The 21,639-nt window shown below is 35.5% G+C and overlaps 1 protein-coding gene across 1 annotated transcript in view; it reads left to right on the forward strand.

Annotated features, from left to right (window-relative positions):
- Nucleotides 1-16,833: 16,833 nt before the first annotated feature.
- The window catches only part of LOC123867937 (ATP-binding cassette sub-family G member 1), a 57,812-nt gene continuing 53,006 nt past the window's right edge, over nt 16,834-21,639 (forward strand). The window contains exon 1 of the mRNA XM_045910258.1: nt 16,834-17,061. The gene's annotated coding sequence lies outside the window, so the exon portion shown is untranslated. The remainder of the gene's footprint in view (nt 17,062-21,639) is intronic.

Raw genomic sequence — 21,639 nt, forward strand, 5'->3', positions numbered from 1 at the left:
GAAAGCACACGTCTCTACTCATGGATCAATATGCCTCCAGTTTATTGGTAACTAGCCGATGCCCGCGACTTCGCCCGCGTGAATTTAGGTTTTTTGAAATCCCGTGGGAACTCTTTGATTTTCCGGGATAAAATGTAGCCTATGTGCTAATCCAGGATATTATTTATCTCCATTCTGAATTTCAGCCAAATCCGTCCAGTGGTTTTTGCGTGAAGGAGTAACAAACATACACACACACACACACACACACACACACACACACACACACACACACACACACACACACACACACACACACATACAAACTTTCTCCTTTATAATAGTGTGATACCAAGAAAATTATTTATTTTTCCAGAACAAAAACTTGGTAGGTTTCTATAGATACTGATATAGATAAAAATAAAAATTAAGTGGATTATGTTCCCCGCGGACATTATAAAGCTGTCTTAGGAAAAGGGCAAACTGTCAAAAATCAAGAGCATAACCTTTCAGGTTCAAAAGAATTTTAAACGAAGAATTATCCTGTCATTGTATTCATTGCCACGTGCACGTGGAAATGATTTGTTAATAAAACGTAATTATTCCCAAATTGTTTTATTTTTTAATTGCTGTTTCCGTCCGTTTAATTTATTCCGGGAGCCTTGATTTTAACATGACATGACGTATCTAGTTATCATTTTTAGGGATCCGTACCTCAAAAATAAAAGCGGAACCCTTATAGGATCACTTGTTGTGTGTCTGTCTATCCGTCTGTCGTGTCTGTCAAGAAAATCTATAGGGTACTTCCCGTTGACCTGGCAGGTAAAGTGGTCTTAAAGCGTAAGTAAAGGGAAAAATCCGAAAACCATGAATTTGTGGTTACATTACAAAAAAAAAATTTTTATTTTTTAATTTAATTTTATTTATTTCAACAAAGTCATACATCTTAATAACTTAGGTGCATCTATAATACTTATTTGTACACACAATACACAGTATGATACTGTGCACACAACTATTTAAACAAATAGTTGTGTGCTCACAGTTATAATTCTCCTATTCATTCCTTTGTACACGAAACTAAAACTAACATTTTTACTAAAATGAAGTTAATAATAATAATACCTATTTTATCTAGGATTTAAGTTTCGTGTACAACAGAGATAGTACTTTGTGAATTTTAGTGAATAATTGTGTTACAATTTGTTACATATAAACATGATATCTAAAACAAGAATATTTTGAAAAAACAAAAGATATTTGTATGATTAAAATTATATTATTGAAGATCTACTGTCCCTAAAATAGGTGGAAACCTGTGTCTCAGGCGACAGTGCTCTCCTTTAATAATAATTTAAACATTTGGTTGAGGTAAGTAACAATAACTATTAGGTTTATTTAAATAACTATTAGGCAGGGGACCCGTTTGTGGCCACTGACCCACTTCTGGCCATTTTCAACTTTGAAACGATTTTAACAAGGTCTGTGCAACTAAATAAGTTTATGGTATTTGGTGATTGAAAACATAGACTATGACAACCCAAACACAGATGTCAGCTGTCATGTGTCAAACGTCACTGAGATGTTAGCTACCATAAAGTGTCGATGTGCGTGAAACCTGATCATTTCTTAATAAAAACGTTAAGGACAGTGCGTGAGTAATCTGTAATTATCTCTGGAATCTTTGCTTATTTTTTGTTTGTTATTATTTGTAGTCTATCTCAAACGTGTCGTCTGAATATAATTCAGGTAATTTGCTCGCCATGCGAATTTGAAGTAAGGTTATAAACCGGTGGCCACAAATGGAGCAAATATTATGCAATTTTCCAGCTTTGGCCAAGTCGATGGCCAAAAATGGCACACGTAGAAACCCAGTTCTGGCCAGTTAATATTTAAATCGTGGTCTTGATGGTTTCTATTCATCATTTAGTTAGATGTGCTAAAGTATAGAAATTATTTAGTACCTACTTAACAGCGGATGGTAGGCCTGGTAATTTTCATTTTAATTAGCAAATTATGTCCTAGATTTAAGTTCTACCTCACTGAGATTTTGACACCTTTCAAAATATTAAAATTATCGTAAATTAACGTTAAGACCTAAAACGCACTATGCGGCTAGCCGCATAGTGCGTTGAAGCTCTTAGAGTGATGTTTATATTATTTTCTTGCAGAATCTAGAAAAGATGTCTTCTTCAAGCAAAAGCAAAACAGATGGAGTAAAAAAAAAATTGTTTCAGTACTCACCACACAAAGTAGGCTTGGCGTTAGACGCAATTAAAAAGGGAATGAAGGTTTCTACTGCTAGTAAAAACTTTAATGTTCCTCGAACAACCTTGCGACATAAACTTTCTGGTGATGCACCTGAAACTTCTGGACATGTGGGACCCCAATCTGTTCTTGGAAATCAAATAGAAAATGAAATTGTAGTATGGATTAAAGAGTGTGCTCGTGCTGGATTTCCAATCAACAAAGAAGGATTATTAGACTCAGTCCAAAAAATTGTCACAAAAGGAGGTCTTAAAACACCTTTTATAAATAATAGGCCGTCAAGATCCTGGTTTGAAGGATTTATGGCCAGACATCCCGATATAAGTCAAAAGCATGCCGAATACATAAATAAAGCCCGTGCATTAATTACTGAAGACAAAATAAGAAACTGGTTTATGGAAGTCTCCTCTTTATTAGGCACAGAAAATAAAAAAATTCTAGAAGACCCTTCGCGAGTTTGGAACTGCGATGAGACCTCTTTCTTTTGCGCACCAAAAGGAGGTCTCATCTTAGCTGAAAAGGGGCAGCACGTGTACGATACTTCAAAGAGTAGCGATAAAGAAAACATTACAACGCTATTTACCGTGAATGCCAATGGTGAGTATGCACCGCCTCTAACTCTTTACAAGTACAAAAGGATGAGTAGTGAAGTTGTTCAAAATTTACCAGGTGGATGGGGAGTTGGAAAAACCGACAAAGGTTGGATGACAGGAGAGGCCTTCTATGAATATATTGGGAATATATTTATCCCTTACCTGAAAGATAAAAATATAGAACTGCCTATAATCTTATTTCTAGATGGTCACAAATCGCACCTGACCATGCAACTCAGCACATTGTGTCGTGAAAATGGAATAATCGTGGTTGCACTAGTTCCAAACACGACACACATGTTACAACCCTTGGATGTAGCAGTATTTTATCCTTTAAAACAGAACTGGCGTAATCTCGTTAGGAAGTGGCGTATGGAAAACGATGGTCAAGAAATCACAAAATTTAACCTTCCTTCAGCTCTCAACACTTTACTAATCAACAACGAAACTTTTGGAAACAATATAAAAGCAGGATTTAAGACGTGTGGTTTGTATCCATTCGGACCCGATTTTGTAAATTACAAAAGAATTGTAAAACAAACAAAAGAGAACGGAGCGGAAGTAAGAGAGAAGCTTACCATTTCTGAGTCAAATTATGTGGTATATCTAGAAAGTAAAATAGATAAGAACTTGCTCAAAGACTTTTATACTACATTTGAATCAGGCATGGACTGGCAAGGAAATAAGGAGGCATCGATGCTATATGACACTTGGCTGGCTTTTAAAAATGACACTATTACTGCGAACACGCAAACCCACCTGACAGCCATATCTGAAGAGTTTGAAGATCCTTGCACGTCTGCCTTCTTTTGTGATACTGGTGATGGAGACAACACTGTCAGAGAAACAGATACTCGAAGTAAGGACCATCCCCACAAAGAATATTGCACTTCCCCGTCGCTTCTTGATACTTGCAATCAAATGGACACCGTGAAAGTAATTGGCACACAAAATGAGGATAATCCCTTCAATGAAGGTCCTGTCCTCAAAGATGACAATACCTTAGAAGAACCTTGCGCATCTTCATATCTTGCTACCAGTGACCAAGAGGGCAATACGCTAAGTACTCTCGAATATAAAGGTACTCGGAATGAACATAAATCTGATGGAGATACTACTTCAAACCATCCTGGTACCAGCAATCAGAAGGACATTACGATACAAAATGAAGTTGACGAGAAAAAATCTAAAACATCAAATTTACAGTTGGTTACTTGCACAGCAAGAGACTTAGTGAGAGAATGTGTACTGTATCCGGGGAAAGTAGTACCTAAAAATACTAGGAAAGCAATGTACATTCCTTCAGTTCTTACTTCAAATAAATGGAGGGATATTATGGAGGCAGCAAAAAACGAAAAGGAACAAAAACAAGTAAACAAAAAGAAAAAAGTGACGAAAATGAAGGCTAAAAAGAAAAAAGTGTCTAAAGAAATCTCGTCTTCTGATGAAGATGGTGAAGTTGAGTATATCGAAAGTGGTAACAGCGAATGCAATGAACATAGTGATACTGATCCAAATGAAGAAGAAATGATAGATCAAGAAATTAAAGTAGGTAATAAACTGAAGAAAGGTTTAGAGCAGAGGAAAAGAAAAAGGTCCATGACCGAGGATAGTAGTTCTGAATCAGAGTTAGCTTTAAGTCAGGTAGCAAACTCTAATAAGGAACTGAATAAAAACATAAAAAAGTCTTGTTATGTAATAATTAAATATGAAGGGGAATATTTTCCTGGTAAAGTTGAGAATAAGGAAAGAGGACTATACGAAATTAGTACTATGGTACTATCCACCGGGAATACTTTTAGGTGGCCGGAAAGACCAGATAAAATCTGGTATACAGTAAACGATGTCGTGGAAATTGTAAGTTCTCCTGTTAAACATAACAAGAGAGGATTTTTCAAAGTTAAGGAAATGGAGAAATATTTGCCAGACATATATACCTAAGTATTTAACCTAAAGGACCTAGGATTCAGTGATATTAGTGGTAATTAAGTTGATTTAGAGGAAATTCAAGACTGAGTTTTTAATATTTTCGTTGTTTAGGTCTATGACCTAGTCTATGTTATTAATTTAGTTACCTTGTTATGTGATAAGTACCAATACCTTAGATGTTGTTTTCTGATTTAGATACCTATTATAAGTATAAATTATCTCATTATGATAAAAAATTTAAGCGAAATACTTGCAGCCTGTAAAAGGGAATTATAATTATTTACCTAAGTAATGGTTGACTATCATTTATAAGTTTTTGCTGTTTTACTTCGTAATGGCCAGAACTGGCACATAGGGTGGCCACAAATGGGTAAAATGTGGCCAAAAATGGCTCCAAAGCCAATCTGTAGCATTTTTTTCAATAAAATTTTTTTTATTGTAAATTTCGTAATAAGAAGATATTTTCAGGTAAGGATAATATATTTTTGATAACTTATAAAGTAAAAGAGGTTCCTGATAACTAAAATGATAAAACACTCAACGCATAAGTGGGAAAAAACTCTTAAAGTGGCCAGAAACGGTACCCCTGCCCCTACTTTTACATACAAAATTTCAATTCAGTGGTTTTTTTTTTTTATGTTATTCAATAAAGGCGTGCGTTTAGTGTGAGCGTGCGTGTGTGTGTGTGTGTGTGTGTGTGTGTGTGTGTGTGTGTGTGTGTGTGTGTGTGTGTGTGTATGTGTGTGTGTATATATATATATATATATATATATATATATATATATATATATATTGTGTATGCAATGTAAAATACGTTAGAAAAATGATATTTAATCATGTTAAACCAGAACTTTCAGCATATTTTCAGTATCAACGTATTGTGTATCAATTGTGTTCATAAACAAATAATAAGTATGTATTTTCTATATTTAAAGTAGGATAACTATACCAAGTGGGGTAGCATATGAAAGGGATCTATTTACCTGTACATTCTAAAAAATATTAGTAACCTCAGTGCGCGAGTCTGACTCGCAATTGGCCGGTTTTTTTATTTACTTACATAGGTACAACTTGCTCAAAAAATTCTGTTACCTGTATTGAAATAATAATTTATGTACGTACCTATATCGATTTTATTCATCGGCATGATAAGTTAATCATGCATGGGTTTCTTGTGAATTAATCAGTCTCATTTTCATGCTTAAGGAACAGTAATCAAGACAACACATGCATTATTAACTATTTTCAATGATTGGAAAAACAAGACAAGCTTGACTAGGTCGGGTGATAGCCGGTTTACCTAATCATCTTTGTCTCAAGATCAATTCAGATAATCTCTACCATGTAAGTAATTAATAGCAATTTTTAATGAATACTAATTAGGTAATACCCACACGTGTGATGTTTAGGGCTCCGTACCTCAAAAGGAAAAGGGAACCCTTATAGGATCATTTTGTTGTCTGTCTGTCCATCTATCGTGTCTATCAAGAAAACCTGTAGGGTACAGCTTCCCGTTAACCTAGAATCATGAAATTTGACAGGTAGATAGTTCTTATTGCACAATTAGTAAAGGAAAAAAATCCGAAAATCGTGAATTTATGGTTACCACGTGTACCATGTACATACCAAGTGGGGTATCATATGAAAAGGCTTTACTTGTACATTCCAAAACAGCATTTGTATGCATAATAGTTTTCCCTTGATTTATCGTGCAAAATATCGAAAAAAATACGACTTAGGGAGTACGGAACCCTCGGTGCGCGAGTCTGACTCGCACTTGACCAGTTTTTTGTTTTAGATTAACTAAGTTGTTGATAAATGTATTCCTTCCTACATTATGAGATGACAGATTAAGGATCAAAAAACTTAAGTATATTTAAGTAAGTATTATATTTTGACTCTGGAATGTGCGCATATTTTAAGCTTAGGTACAGTTAGAATGGTAACTGTACTTAGGATTAAAGCCCAAAAAAAGCTTTAAACAAGTTCAGTTTTTTAAATAGGTACTACGTAGCCGATCAAAAAAGCTTCTTAGTAAAAAGTTCAGTTTTAGCTTTCATATTGCGAGTAGTTAACGATAGGTAATTGGTAGGTAGTCTACATAATGAGACTGTGATTTAGCAATCCATCCAGGCTCCAAACGGGTAGCTCTAGAAGTACCCTATAGGTTTTCTTGCCAGACACGACGGACGGACGGACGGACGGACAGGCAGACAGGCAGACAGACGGACAGACAGACAACAAAGTGATCCTATAAGGGTTCTGTTTTTCCTTTTGAGGTACGTAACCCTTAAAAATGAACCCCCTCTGAAACAACGGTGAAAACTGTTGCTTTATCAGTGCCCACCCCTAAACCCGTTATGAAGTTCTAAGATTCCGTTTTTCCAAAATGCAATATGGACCCCAAAACACGGAAAATGATTGTTCAAAAAATAATCAAGATAGGTAGGTACAGCTTAAAACGTTATTGCATATTATCATGTAGTGTAAATAAGTTCTGTAAATCGGTATTATATAAATAGATCCAGTCATAATGAGTTTGGACCGGAATTAGAATTACTTATTGTTTTTTTATATCGACGTATTTTTATTACAAGCTCAGTAAGCTAGTTGTATTTTAATTGTTTTTTTTTTGCTGTGATATGGCAATTCATTCATTTTACATCATTTTCTCGATATTATGACGTCATATTAGAGACTCTAAGTCTAAACTCTAGAGTGACTGGACTCACTAGTCCAGTCACTAGACTCACTAGTCTCTAATTTAGAGTGAGATTTACCTAACCTCGGACCTCCAACTTGTAAGAACCACTACATTTTGACATTTTTAGGGTTCCGTACCTCAAAAGGTAAAACGGAACCCTTATAGGATCACTTTTTTGTGTGTCTGTCTGTCCGTCTGTCTTGTCTGTCAAGAAAACCTATAGGGTACTTCCCGTTGACCTAGAATCCCGAAATTGGGCAGTTAGGTAGGTTTTATAGCACATAATATAATGGGAAAAATCCGAAAACCGTAAATCTGTGGTTACATCACAAAAAAAATATTATAATGTGTGTATGGCTCTTATGTTCGTCCGTCTACACAGCCTTAATTCGGATCAATGGTTGGGGTTGTACCAGAATAACTTGTTCTTGTGTGGTCATATTTAATTGTTTTAGTTCTTAGATATGATTTTGGTTTTAAGCAAATCGAATCAATGATTGTGCTGTGCATTTTGGAGGCATATAATTATATGTAATAAATTCTTTTATCCTCCCAATCTCCTGTCGTAAGTATATGTAATAAAAAATTTAATGGACTTAAAAATATAAACGACTTTTTGCTTAGTTTAAAATTAGTAATAGGTAGGTATTAGGAACTGCACTGGCAGGTTTTTGAGGAACCATTTATTAAATTAAGAACGACCTTGAAACTGAAAACAATAACAATAATGACGGTGGACTTATAATGCAATGGGCAGAGATTTGATAACTGTTATTTAAGTAGGAACTAAATGAGATTAAAATATTATGTTGAAGCAATTTTTCCAAAACGAAAAATATATTATAATGTTAGGTACCTACTTCTTTAGAATGACCAACAGGTAAAGTTGAGATTAACTAGTTAATCTATTCAATCCTGGCTGAATCCGCTAAAGTAAGAATTTTTGTTCGTGTCTGAGATTAATTACCTAGTGTTGTGATTACCTGGGTAAGGTAAGTAATCTGTGGTTTAATGACCAAGCTTTCGTGAGAGTGAAGAAAGATTCTTAGTTGGAATAAATCATCATTTTACGTACCTACTTCAAGAATACTGCATTTGTGTGCACTTATTCCTAGAGTGTTTTTGTGAAGTGTGAAGCCAGAACCTCGCTAAAGAGGTCCTGAATGAAGCAATCTCACGAGGCCGGTGGAGCGAAAGATGAAATTGGCGATCAATGCATCCGTAGAGTCGAATGTCGTGTAGGCAAAACTGAAGAAGGGCCGAAGGAGCGAGAAAAGGACGAAATGTGTTGGGTTTCTTTACTTTTTCACATTCTGTATTTTAACGGTTTAGTATACGTAAAAGTTCACTTGGACATAGGTAAAGTTCACAAATATGATACTTTACCTTAAAATTACGCACTTTAACGTACCTACCGGCAATCTCAAGATTATCTAGTTGAAAACAGCATCAAAAATTTTCGTACTTTCGCTGTAACATCCTATACCTACGTTACAGCGAGACTACGAAAATTTTTGAGAACACTTGGCTATACCTACATCACATGAGTACGGATATCTACTCGTGTGCCTACATGGAAGCTGTTATAAAATTATCTGCAAAATAAAAAAATGCAGCGATATTATTAAGGCTGACTTCACAGAATCTTTAAGTATTTTTCACCAGATGAGTTATCGTGATCAAGCAAAACACGCTCTCAGAAAAAACATTCAAAATAAAGTCTTGACCTTCGTCAATAATTGTACAATTCGTAGAGAATGGAGCATTGATCTTTTATTTGTCTAGGAATAGGAAAATTCCACCAACCAAACCAGGACCAAAATCCGTTGAACGATATAGGTACTAGGTACCTATAGAATGTTATATTATTATCGTCTCTCTTTATGGTTGATGGTTTCCAAAAATCTATCTTTAGTTTACCTGAAAATCTCCACCACATCACCACACAACCAATTAATACCTGGCCACTTGAACGACATCATTTTGTTCGTGGTCTGTCATCTGTAGCTAAGTTATTCTATAGCACTGCTACAACCCTAAACACTGCTGAATAGTTAATCTAGTACCTATTGGCTATATTCTTGCCTGGATAAAATATAATATGAGCCTCAGAAGTCAGAATATGAAATATACTACACTTATAGATATATACCTACTAATATTTGCAAGTAGGTATATGTATTCCATATTCTGAGACTTTGACTCAATTAAAATAAGTTATCTACAAAATGTCACAAATAACAGGTTTGCTTGAAATTTAAATCAATTCCGGATCACATATTGGATTTATAGTGAGAAATTGACAAAAAAAATCGCGTAAATACCGACGCTGTTAATGTATTTCCTACTAAAACAAAACTGTTTCCTGATTACTTGTATGACTTTACTAGTCTCGTTCTCGACTTGACTCACTGAACTGATTCTCAATTTTACATCCGGCACGATATCCGCCACCTATTCAGGAGGTCGGGGGTTCGATCCCGGGTATGTACCTCTAACTTTTCGGAATTAAATATCACTTGCCTTAAAGGTGAAGGAAAACATCGTGAGGAAACCAGCATTCCTGAGAGTTCTCCCTAATGTAGTCAAAGGTGTGTAAAGTCTGCTAATTCGCACGTGGCCAATGGTGGCGGACTATGCGTTCAATCCTTCTCATTCTGAGAGGAAACCTGTCCTCAGTAGTGGGCTGGCGATGGTTGATCGCTATTCATGATCATGATGACGACATACCAAAATTTAAAACAAATTCGAGCCCCGATAGCTCATCGGTCGAGGAGCGGACTGAATTCCGAAAGGTCGGCGGTTCAAACCCCACTCGTTGCACTATTGTCGTACCCACTCCTGGCACAAGCTTTACGCTTAATTGGAGGGGAAAGGAGAGTATTAGTCATGATTAGCATGGCTAATATTCTTTTTTTAAAATATATTTATATTCATTTTGTTTTCTCCGCCTTGTATCATTTTGGATTGGTAAAGGCTCTTTTACTCCTGAGCAACAATATGCGACACTACGGTATGCTGCAGTAGTCTATTTTACGCCAATGCTTGATCTTGCTGTAGGATTGCGGTTCCACACTCCGCCACATTTGCAGTACCAGAGGAACCGCCAATCCGTTGCCGGCCGTTCAGGATTTTTTGGTCCGTCCCTGGAATAATAAAAAATTGTAATCTAATCGGAACACCGCAGAAGAGAGTTAATTCCATAGTTTGCATATGCGTGGAAAAAAGAATCTGGCACAACAGACGATCGAAGTGCATCAGGCACCCAGGTGGTGAGGGTGAAATTGCTTGCGGTGGCATGCGGTACGGTTGTAGAAACAGGAGGGTGGAATGAGGTCAAACAGTTCTTCAGAGCACTCCCCATTATAAAGGCGATAGAACACTATTTATTCATTAACTAGTGCGCTTCAAACAAACGTAGCATGGCTTTCATTTGACCATTCAACTGACCAACATTCAACTGACCAATCAAACTCAATGTTTGGTCGATACGTTCTCGGAACTACGAGTTATGTATAGCGGCTCTTGTATGTAAACTAAACTCGATTGCTTACGCTGTTGAAGACGTACAAGGCACTATGATGGCGAAACAAGGCTTGTTTATATTGCCTACTTCCACACTGTTATGTCTGACTCCTTGTTTTGAGATGTCTGCAATTCTTCTCATAGCATTACAGAAAAGTGACTGACTAAGACACGTGGATTTAATTTTATACCTATTTATGTGTATGTGTGTAAGATAATACGGAAAATGTCCGTCTACCAGCACAGAATACGACTTCTAGATAACGTGAAATTTCGAATTTCTGAAATTCCGAATTTCCGAAATTCCTTCGAAAAAATTTTTTTCTGGGTTAAAACTCCAAAGTCCGTCTGTTTCCGGGGTACCAACCAGGTACTTACTCTATCAAGTCGAAGAAAAATTTAAAAGAACCTTTGTTTCTACATGAAAATATCTTAGATTAGAAACAAGCTTATGAGTTTTTAGTCATGAGCTTGACAGTAAGCACAGCTGCTTGGGAACTAGGTAGCATAAATAAACATTAATTTGTAACATTTGTACCTAGAGAGATAGGTATGGTACCGTATATTTATTTATTTAGGTAGAGGTAGGTAGCTTTGGCCAATTTAAGAATACTAATTTGTGTTTCAATCGTTTATTTATGCGGACATCAACTGGTTTCATTTCATCAATTAATAAGACCGGTCGACCAGTTTAGCGAATGTCTATTTGTAGACAGGCAAACTTTTAATCCGTAGGTACGAGTAGGTGCCTACTAATATCACGAATGCAAAATAACTGTCTGTCTCTGTTATGTTTTCATGGCCAACCTGATCAAGATGAATTTTGTAAGTATATTAAAAGTTGGAAATGGTCATATCTAATAGTGCTGCTTTTACTCTCAAAAAATCACTTTTATGCATACAGACAGCTGATACACTTTATTTTCTTCTTTATTTATTTATTTACCTATTTCACCTTTAATTTACCTTAATATGTTTAAGTAGTACCTACTTACTTAGGCAAATCCATGGACGGATAGGTAAATCTAAACCATCATCGTTACAAAGTTATCATCATTACAAAGGTTTAGCTGGGCGTTTACATATACACAATTAATATATTCGTAATACAAATAAGTAATTAATTTATGCGCAAAAATGAGGTAGGCTTAGGCATGACGACGACGAATTAATTACCTACAGTGAAAAAAAACAATAAAAAAATAATAATCAAGGGGCAAATTCCTGAAAGGCCAGCAACGTAGTGGTAGGTACTGGTAGGTACTGCAAATGCTCATGGGCGACGTTCATAATCACTTAACATAAGGTGACCCGCCTGCTAGTTTGCTCGCTATTTTTATAAAAAAAAACCTTAGTAACAGCTAATAAAAAAGATAAAACGGAATAAAAGCCGATCATTAATCCTTGTGCAATCTGCAAATATGCGACCATCCTTCGTATCCACTATACTGAAGCAGCCGTGGGCTGAAGCAATGCCTCGACTTGCGAAGGCTCAAGTGGAGAGCCTGCCTCAACCTGCCTCAATCTGAGGCACGACATGTTGTTGAGGCAAAGCTACGTCGGCTTAGGGTTACAAAGAGAAGCTTTACAGCCTCAGAGGCTGCGTCAGAAGTCCAAACCATGCGTTTAGTGGAGACGGATGTATGTACCTATAGAAAAGAAATAATTTTTATTCAAATAAACTTTTACAAGTATGTAAATACATATTTCTGAATCATCAAATGCATCTAGACATAAAAAACGAACTCAACTTTACCGGCGCGGGCGGCGACTCAAAGCGCCTGTTCCCATTCCACTCTACAGGTTTGTGTTGAGCCTAAGAGCACCAAGAAGCTCAGGTTTCATATTATTTGAATTGAAAAGAAAAAAAAGACAGCAAAATGTATATTTTTTAATCTTGTTTCTGGACTGTATGTAGTCCATAAAATTCAACGTACCACAAATGAGTCAGTTAAGTGGAAATTGTATTGCTTTGTTTATTTTTTCCAGTGCGTAGGTAGGTAGGTATGTTATTTATCTCGTTATGAGCTGTTTTGCATATTATATGATTTGCATATAATAAACACTATTTTAACTAGCTACTTAGGACTATTTCTTTTGTTTGCGTTTGCATCATTCGTAATTGGAATAGACTTGTCGTTTTCTCACAACGAGATTATAAGCAATATAAAACCTAGGGCATACTACGTATACATACTACGTAGGAAACATACTAGCAAACTACAAAAGAGACCTATAGTTTCGCCCTGTCTGTCTGTCACTCCGCCCCTTCGTCCGCGGCTTAGTTTAGAAACTATTAGTATCTAGGTACCTACTAGAAAGCTGTAATTTAGCATGGACGTATAGGTACGTATATTAATCACGTGGTTCGTGGAGTCTACGAATAATTTTTTTCTCGTCTTTCTCATGGTGTGGTATGTCGTTAGACAAGTTTTAGAAATATTGCGGTTGTATGAAAACGATTATTCGATGACGAGGTAACAAAAATCGACGACGAGGTTACGAAATTCGATGTCGAAGATAATATAAGAGTCAACTTCGAAGTAACGATACTCGATGTCGAGGATACGAAAGTCAACGTTGAGATCACGATGTTTGATATCGAAGTAAGGATGGCCGATAGCGATGTTAGGAAGATCGATATCCAGGATACGAAAGATGACTTCAAGACGACGATGGTCGATGTCGAGGTACCGAAGATCGACGTCGAGGTAACGAAATTCGAGGTCGAGGTACCGAAGGTCGACATCGAAGTTACGAAAGTCGACTTCGAGATAACGAAGGTTGATATCGAGATAGCGTTTGTTGTTGTTATGGTAGCAAAAGCTTGAACTTTAAAGTTGAATAAACTAAGTCTCCATAGGTTGAACGACAGATCCTTTTGACAACCGACCCAAAAAGAGGGGTTTTATACGTTTGACGTGTGTGTCTGTGTGTTTGTGTATCTCCCTGAGGCATCGTTGCTCTTAAACTAATGAACCGATTTTAGTTTAGCTTTTTTTTTGTTTGAAAGGTGGCTTGATCGAAAGTGTTCTTAGCTATAATCCAAGAAAATCAGTTCAGCCGTTTGAAAGTTATCAGCTCTTTTCTAGTTACTGTAACCTTCACTTGTCGGGGGTGTTATAAATTTTTAATTTAAGTACACTTGTTGTATAAATACATCTAATTATTGGGTAGATAAATACTCTATTTACTTCCCGGAAATCGAATGCGAGGCCTACCAAAGATCTCGCGTGCACTCACCACTATGCCAGTGAGATTGAATAATAAAATATCTAAAATCCACTATGGGTGGATGGAATAATTTAATATCAGAAGGTCGCGGATTCAGATAATAATTGAACAATGAATGTTGCGCTTGATAGGCAGTGGACAATATTTAAATGGTGTCACTGGAATTATTACAAAATTATCACGTGTTAAGTTTTAACTGACTTCAAATTCGTTGGGTAGGTATTTTTTTATATAACAATGCTATGCAAATTTAAAACCCCTATTATAACGTTACTTACATATCTATGACGTTACTAAAAAACTTTTCTGGATACCTACTTTTGATGGAAGATGGTAATCGTAGAAAAGAAACAATTTTTATGAAAATGAGATAAATCTGTTAAGAATGCAGAAGATAACAGTCTTTGATGTGTTAACAGTGAAGCGTTGTTTTTAATAAACATAACTTAAAATTTAAAAAACCACCGACACAAAAACCTCTATAAGAAAACTAGAAAAGAACTGATAATTTTCAAACTGCTGAAACGATATTCTTCGATTATAGCTAAGAACACTCTCGATCAAGCCACCTTCAAAAAAAAAAAATCCATTAAAATCGGTTCATTCGTTTAGAAGCTACGTTGCCACTGACAGATACACAGATACACTTGTCAAACTTATAACACCCCTCTTTTTGGATCGGGGGTTAAAAAAATATAATGACATGACGAAATAAAATTATTGTCATACCTACTCCATACTCATATGATAAGTACAAACTTAGTTGTATAAGCATATTTATAGGATATCGATATCGCTTATCCACGTTGATTACGAAACGTAATTTTGATAAGGTAATTGAATAACAGCATAAATCATATTATAGTTAATTTGACACGAAGAACTAATAAAAAAAAAGTGAGTGTCAGAATAGAACACAAATAAGATAATGTTCCGTACGTAGCGAATAGCCATGCTAGCTGCATAAAACTTTGGCGGTCATTATTTCTAAAACTAACTAATGGTTGCCTGGTAGAGATTCCTCCAAGCAATAAGGCCGCCTTTGCACACAATTGTTTTTTCTGTTTTCTTCTTACTGTGTTGTTATCCTTTACATGTGTATTTGTGTGCAATAAAGTGTTTCTATCTATCTATCTACCTAATAATGATTTTCAAAACTACAAACACTAAAAAGTATTTTACAATTTTTAGTGGCCCACTGTACTATAATATGCTATGCCCAGTTAAAAACCCTACTGTTTACTAAGCTATGACACTGATCGCGAGCAATTTGCTCTTATCCATTGAGGAGTTCTTTTCTCCATCTCCGAAGATATTCATCAGATCTTCACCAAATTTATATGGTTCAATACTTGCAAAGCATCAAAACCCTCCCTTTCAATCAAAAAAAAAAAAAAAAAAATCGGTTAACATACATAAAAAAAAGATTCCGACGAATTGAGAACCTCCTCCTTTTTGAAGTCATTTAAAAATGCGTATTATAACAAGTCTCACTCGTGGGGGTAAATTAAAATTGTTTTTCGACTCATGCTGTTTTTCATGTTCCTTGAATTTTTTTTTTCAAAATCTCGTTAATAGTTTTCTACTGAATTTTAAAATGGTTGTGACACAAAGACAGACGGACTACAAAGATCTCATCTTAGTCATTTTAGTAAAGCTGCAGATAGGATACAAAAAACCTTACTAACCTGGTAGGAAGGGTAGCTTAAAGTAGCAATGCTGGTTTTTAGGGTTTCGTAGCCAAATGGCAAAAAACGGAACCCTTATAGATTCGTCATGTCTGTCTGTCTGTCGTCCGTATGTCAGTCATTTTTTATTTCAGCATCACATATTGTTAAAAAGAAACATTCAGAATTGCCAGACCCGTCCCGTGGGCCACAACTTTCACCTTTAATAGTCTGTTAAAAATGTAGGTAAAGAAGTACCTATACCGATTGCTCTGATGTTTCTTTTTTTAATAAATAGAGGAAGTTTGCCAGATGATCTCATAAAATTTTTGGATCCTAAAGATTCTGTGTCCAAAATCCCGATGTTACATGGGTATTGCCTGCCTAAATTATAGAGATTCAGGAACTGTTGATAGTGAATTAATATTGTAGTTACCAAGTTATTGTAGTTATCATGATGGATCTCCATGTTGGAACTCCAACTTCCAAGTCCCAACCCTCAACTCTGATGAGTGATGATACATGGCACTGCAATCCTAAACCATACGGAATTAGGAACTGTTGACGGTGACTTAACATTGAAGATACTTTTATAGCAACGACTTCATGATTGAACCCTAAGTTCCAACCATCTTAGATGGCTTAGGAATGCAGTTACAGGCAGTTACCTTGTATTATGAGGATTGAGAGTTGGAACTTGGAGTTTAATCATTAGTTTTTTGAAAGACTCCGTTTGAATTGGTAACTAATTAGGTATATACGTCGAAACAACGAAATTGGTTTCTTTTGACATTTTGATCTGCTTACCAACCGGTTACCTAATTATTTATGAATTATTCGGATGTATATTCACGAGTTGTGAGTTGACTAGGGGTGGGAGCCCGCGATGTAGTGGTTGTTTGGCGTTTCAAGCTTCGTTCAGTAATCAGTTTGCCACTGCGCGTGTAAGCGTTGGCTGTGCGCATTCGAATTTGGAACATAGTCGAGTGACGCCGCGCTTTTTTGCCGTGCGGTTCGAATTTCGAAAGTTTTTAGTTTCGATTCGTGCGGAAAATTAGTGCGTCAAAAGCAAAAATTGTGCATCGTTTTCTGTTAAGATTTGGTGCATATTTTTGTTTGCTTTGTTTATTGTTCGTGATAGTGAATTTTAGCAGTTCGAAAGGTAAGCAATTTCTTTTATTGTTATACCTACTAGTTATAAATATTAATTTTGCTCCATTATCAGTTTTAGTCATTTTATGAATAGACTAGCTGATGCCCGCAGCTTCGCCCGCGTGGATTGGTCAGATCCCCTGCAGCATCAGGATTGAGGAGTTGGACTCCAAATTTTTTATGAAACAATGTCGCAAAGTTCCTCTATCGATTAAAAAAGAAATGACGCAAATCGGTTCAGAAATCTCGGAGATTTCGGTGTACATAGGTAGAAAAACACAACTCCCTTTTTGAAAGTCGGTTAAAAAAGTAGCATATGTTACTCCCTGGTCAATTCTCTACTTGTCTGTGAAAATCCCGTCAAAATCTGTTCAGCCGTTCCCAAGATTAGCCTTTTCAAACAGACAGACAGACAGACAGACAAAAATTTTAAAAACGTGTGATTCAGTTAAGGTATCGTTCAAATAACCATATGACCTTAATATGCGGTAGTTATTTCGAAATTACAGACAGACACTCCAATTTTATTTATTAGTATAGATTAGTATAGATATCTAGTTCAAACGCCCCGCCTCACTCAAGTGTCTCTGAAAACTTTCTTAGTTTTAATTTAGAAATTTCAGTTTCTAGACCAAGTGGTTAGAGTTATACGTTGATAGTTGTTAGTCAGTGAGTTAGTCCTAAACCCTAATAATCTATATACATATAATAAAATTGTAGAAAAGTGGTGTCTGTACAATGGAAATATATAAAAAAAAAGTAGCAGGGGTTGTTATTATATCGATACCGAACCCGAAATTGTAATTAATTTTTTTTTTGTCTGTTTGTCTGTTTGTCTGTTTGTCTGTTTGTCTGTTTGTCTGTGTGTTTGTGCACGCTAATCTCAGAAACGGCTTATTCGATTTAGATACGGTTTTCACTAATATATTATAGTAAGCTTCACTTAGCATTTAGTGTTTATTTCATGTCAATCGGTTCGTAAATAAAAAAGTTATGTCAATTTAAAGAATCACGCGCGCCTGAGCGTCCGTGGCTATAATATAAAGCGCGGTCACTATTCCACGCGAACGAAGTCGCGGGCACAGCTAGTTAGAGATAAAAATGGGGCAGGATACAGTCATAATAATGGACATTGGGGGAACAAAATACTTTAAATAATGGAGCTCTTCAAGTTTTAAATTATTTAAATTTATGACGTAAATTTAAATTAGTTCACAAACCCAGTCGTCATTTTAAATATTCATGTTGTTTTCAAATATACTTAACTGTCGATTAATTGAGTAGGTAGGTATGAGTACCTAGACACTTTGTGTTTTAGTGATGAAGTGAATTAGATTTTCATTTATTTACCTTAGATTTCCTATAGGTTCCTGAATTATTTTAATTATAGTTTCATAATAGCTAAATAATATTTTAATTTAAGAACTACCACTATAAGGACGACTATAAAAACCAAGGTAGGGACAAATCTATCTATAAGATATTCTGTGTTATAAACTACACACAGACTGTTTAGACTAAAGAACGTGAAACCTGAAAACAACTTTTAAGCAGCATCCACACTTATAAAAACAGCTGTCACGAGCGAGTCGGATTCCACATGAAGGGTTCTGTACCATCATACAAGAATTACCTCTTTTTTTTGTTGTTATATAACCATAAATTCACGGTTTTAGGATGTTTTCCTAAACTTGTTCTATTAGACCTTTTGCTACCTACCAAATTTCGCGATACTAGGTCAACAGGGACAGTAGGTAGGTACCTACCCTACAGGTACTGTTTCCATTGACGGGTCTTGACAACGAAGTGATCCTTTTAGGGTTCCTTTTTTTATATGGAGATTTGACGGCACCCTAAAATTGCATTGTTCATCGTGTCAAAGTACGTACTTTTGTTAATGTTATCTTTTGAAGAGGTATCTTGCTTGAAATAGATTCGGATCTGCGACGATAATTTTCACGCCCATAATTCCAAATAATAACTGGTGTGAATGCGTCTTTATGTTATACTGGATTTAATCGGTGTCTGCAACCTTCGATGACAAAAGTTTGATGACCAGTCTGAAAGATAAGTTTTCAACGGAAAAACCTATAGGAAAAATTATTAAATTTTCTCTTTATTTACAATTCACACCATAAATTTTTTTTTCAGCATATCGTATCTTTTTAAGTTACGGCTATGACAAATGCATTAGGTGCAAGCCTAGATGCAGAAAAGCTCTGCTTACCTTAGTTGAAATAGCTCAATGCTCAGTAATTATTTTATGCTCTATCTAACAAATATAATGAATAGGTATTTGATGGTGTGTTTTATCTATATTTTCCTCAGCCTTTTTACTGAATGAAATAGAAACTTTGATTTTAATAAAAAGTAGGTTTTCATGCCTACGTACCTACCTACTTCTAGGTGACTTAGGTGACGTAACATAGCATGGATTATTAATTATTATGTTTATGAGGAAATATTTTATAGCTAATTATATAATAGTAAAAGCTAATTTTCAGCAGCTGGTCCAACTTGGCAACTTTTCAGTACCTATAAAAAAGCGTTAATTTTGCAAAAAAAAATACTGCAATTTTAATTTTTATAAAATTAAATCACTAGGCCGCTTTTGTTTTAAAATATTTCTTGACTGATTAAAAAAATCTAATTAGATGATAAATGATTTAATCTGCATTTTGAGTAGAGATTAGGTGCCTACCTACCTAATTTATTTTAATTGAAACAGTATATATACTAGATACAATATGTAGTGCAAGATTATTAATGGTCCTATAAAATTGATAGATTAGGTATGTACTACGCAGTGGCGTGCACAGGATTTAAAGCCAGGGTAGGCATTAAGGTATGAACTTATTTTCTGGCAGATCATAATGGAAAATAAGTGTTGATTTATTACAACTAGGGTAGGCAGTACTTTTATACCTCTATGAGCTGCACGCCACGGTACTACGTACCATTACATACATTACACATGCACATTTCTTTACGTACGTACCTACATTACATTTCAACTTACCTATTGTTAGTAGGTAGTTACATTCGCGATAAATATACAAAGCAATGTTCTGTATGCAAAAGTAGGTAATAATTATGTGTAGGATGAGTGTTTAAACTGATAACAGTTGATTAATCATATTATTGGCTTGTGTACCTAGGTGTAATGAATAATATTATTATTAGGTCATCTGGATTGTTTGACCTAATTACTTAAAAGATTATTATTTAAATTAATGAAAGATTGCACATATTATATGTATGCAAATTGATATCGATAAAATATAAGCTAAATATAGTAAGAGGTCAAGGCATGAGTATCAAGAAAAAATATTGATCAAGTGGAAGGCGGGCTCGCAGACGAATGGTTCCGTACCATCGTACAAGAAGTACCATTTTTAGATTTTGGATTCCCTTTACTTGGGCTCTATATGATATTGCTTTCTGCCAAATTTCATGATTCTAGGAACAACAGGAAGTATCCCAAAGGTTTTGATTCGCTTGACGGGACTTGACAGACATGACATAATATTATTATCTACAGACAGAAGTGAGAGAACGAACAAACTATAGGGGTTCCTGTTATTCTCTGGAGACGGAACCCTATTAAGGATCACCTTATTAGGGTTCCGTAAAACAGATTACTTATCAAGTAATCTGTTTTTAGGGTTACGTAGTAAAACAAGGAACCCTTATAGTTTTAGCCAGTCTATCCGTCTACGAATCGCAGGCATTTTAAAAAGATCTAGAGGAGCTGTAAAGTTCAAATGTACCTAGCACCGTTATTAAAACTTACCGCTATGAAGAGGCATATTTAAATTTGGAAAATCAGGATGCATTCTGAACATGAATAGCAAGAACCAACAACACTATTTATTACTTTGGAGTACCTAATGTGCGTTTTAAATTGGTTTAAACGCGCAACTGCGAAAAGTAAGAGATGTGTGTCCAGGATTAAAGCCCCGACCTCCCGAATAAGAGGAGGGCACATAACTACTAGGCTATCACGGCCTATAATCAACATTCCATTCTTCCATACTATCCAAACTAATATCATTCGTCCATCAATCTATACTAATAAATAAAATTGGAGTGTCTGTCTGTAATTTCGAAATAACTACCTCATATTAAGCTCATATGGTTATTTGAACGATACCAACACTGAATAACACGTTTTTATCTATACTAATAAATAAAATTGGAGTGTCTGTCTGTAATTTCGAAATAACTACCTCATATTAAGCTCATATGGTTATTTGAACGATACCAACACTGAATAACACGTTTTTATCTATACTAATAAATAAAATTGGAGTGTCTGTCTGTAATTTCGAAATAACTACCTCATATTAAGCTCATATGGTTATTTGAACGATACCAACACTGAATAACACGTTTTTAAAATTTTTGTCTGTCTGTCTGTCTGTCTGTCTGTTTGAAAAGGCTAATCTCCGGAACGGCTGAACCGATTTTGACGGGATTTTCACAGACAAGTTGAGTATTGACCAGGGCGTAAAATAGGCTACTTTTTTAACCGACTTTCAAAAAGGGAGTTGTGTTTTTCTACCTATGTACACCGAAATCTCCGAGA

Source organism: Maniola jurtina, chromosome 9 (assembly GCF_905333055.1).
Source record: "Maniola jurtina chromosome 9, ilManJurt1.1, whole genome shotgun sequence".
NCBI classification, from domain to species: domain Eukaryota; kingdom Metazoa; phylum Arthropoda; class Insecta; order Lepidoptera; family Nymphalidae; genus Maniola; species Maniola jurtina.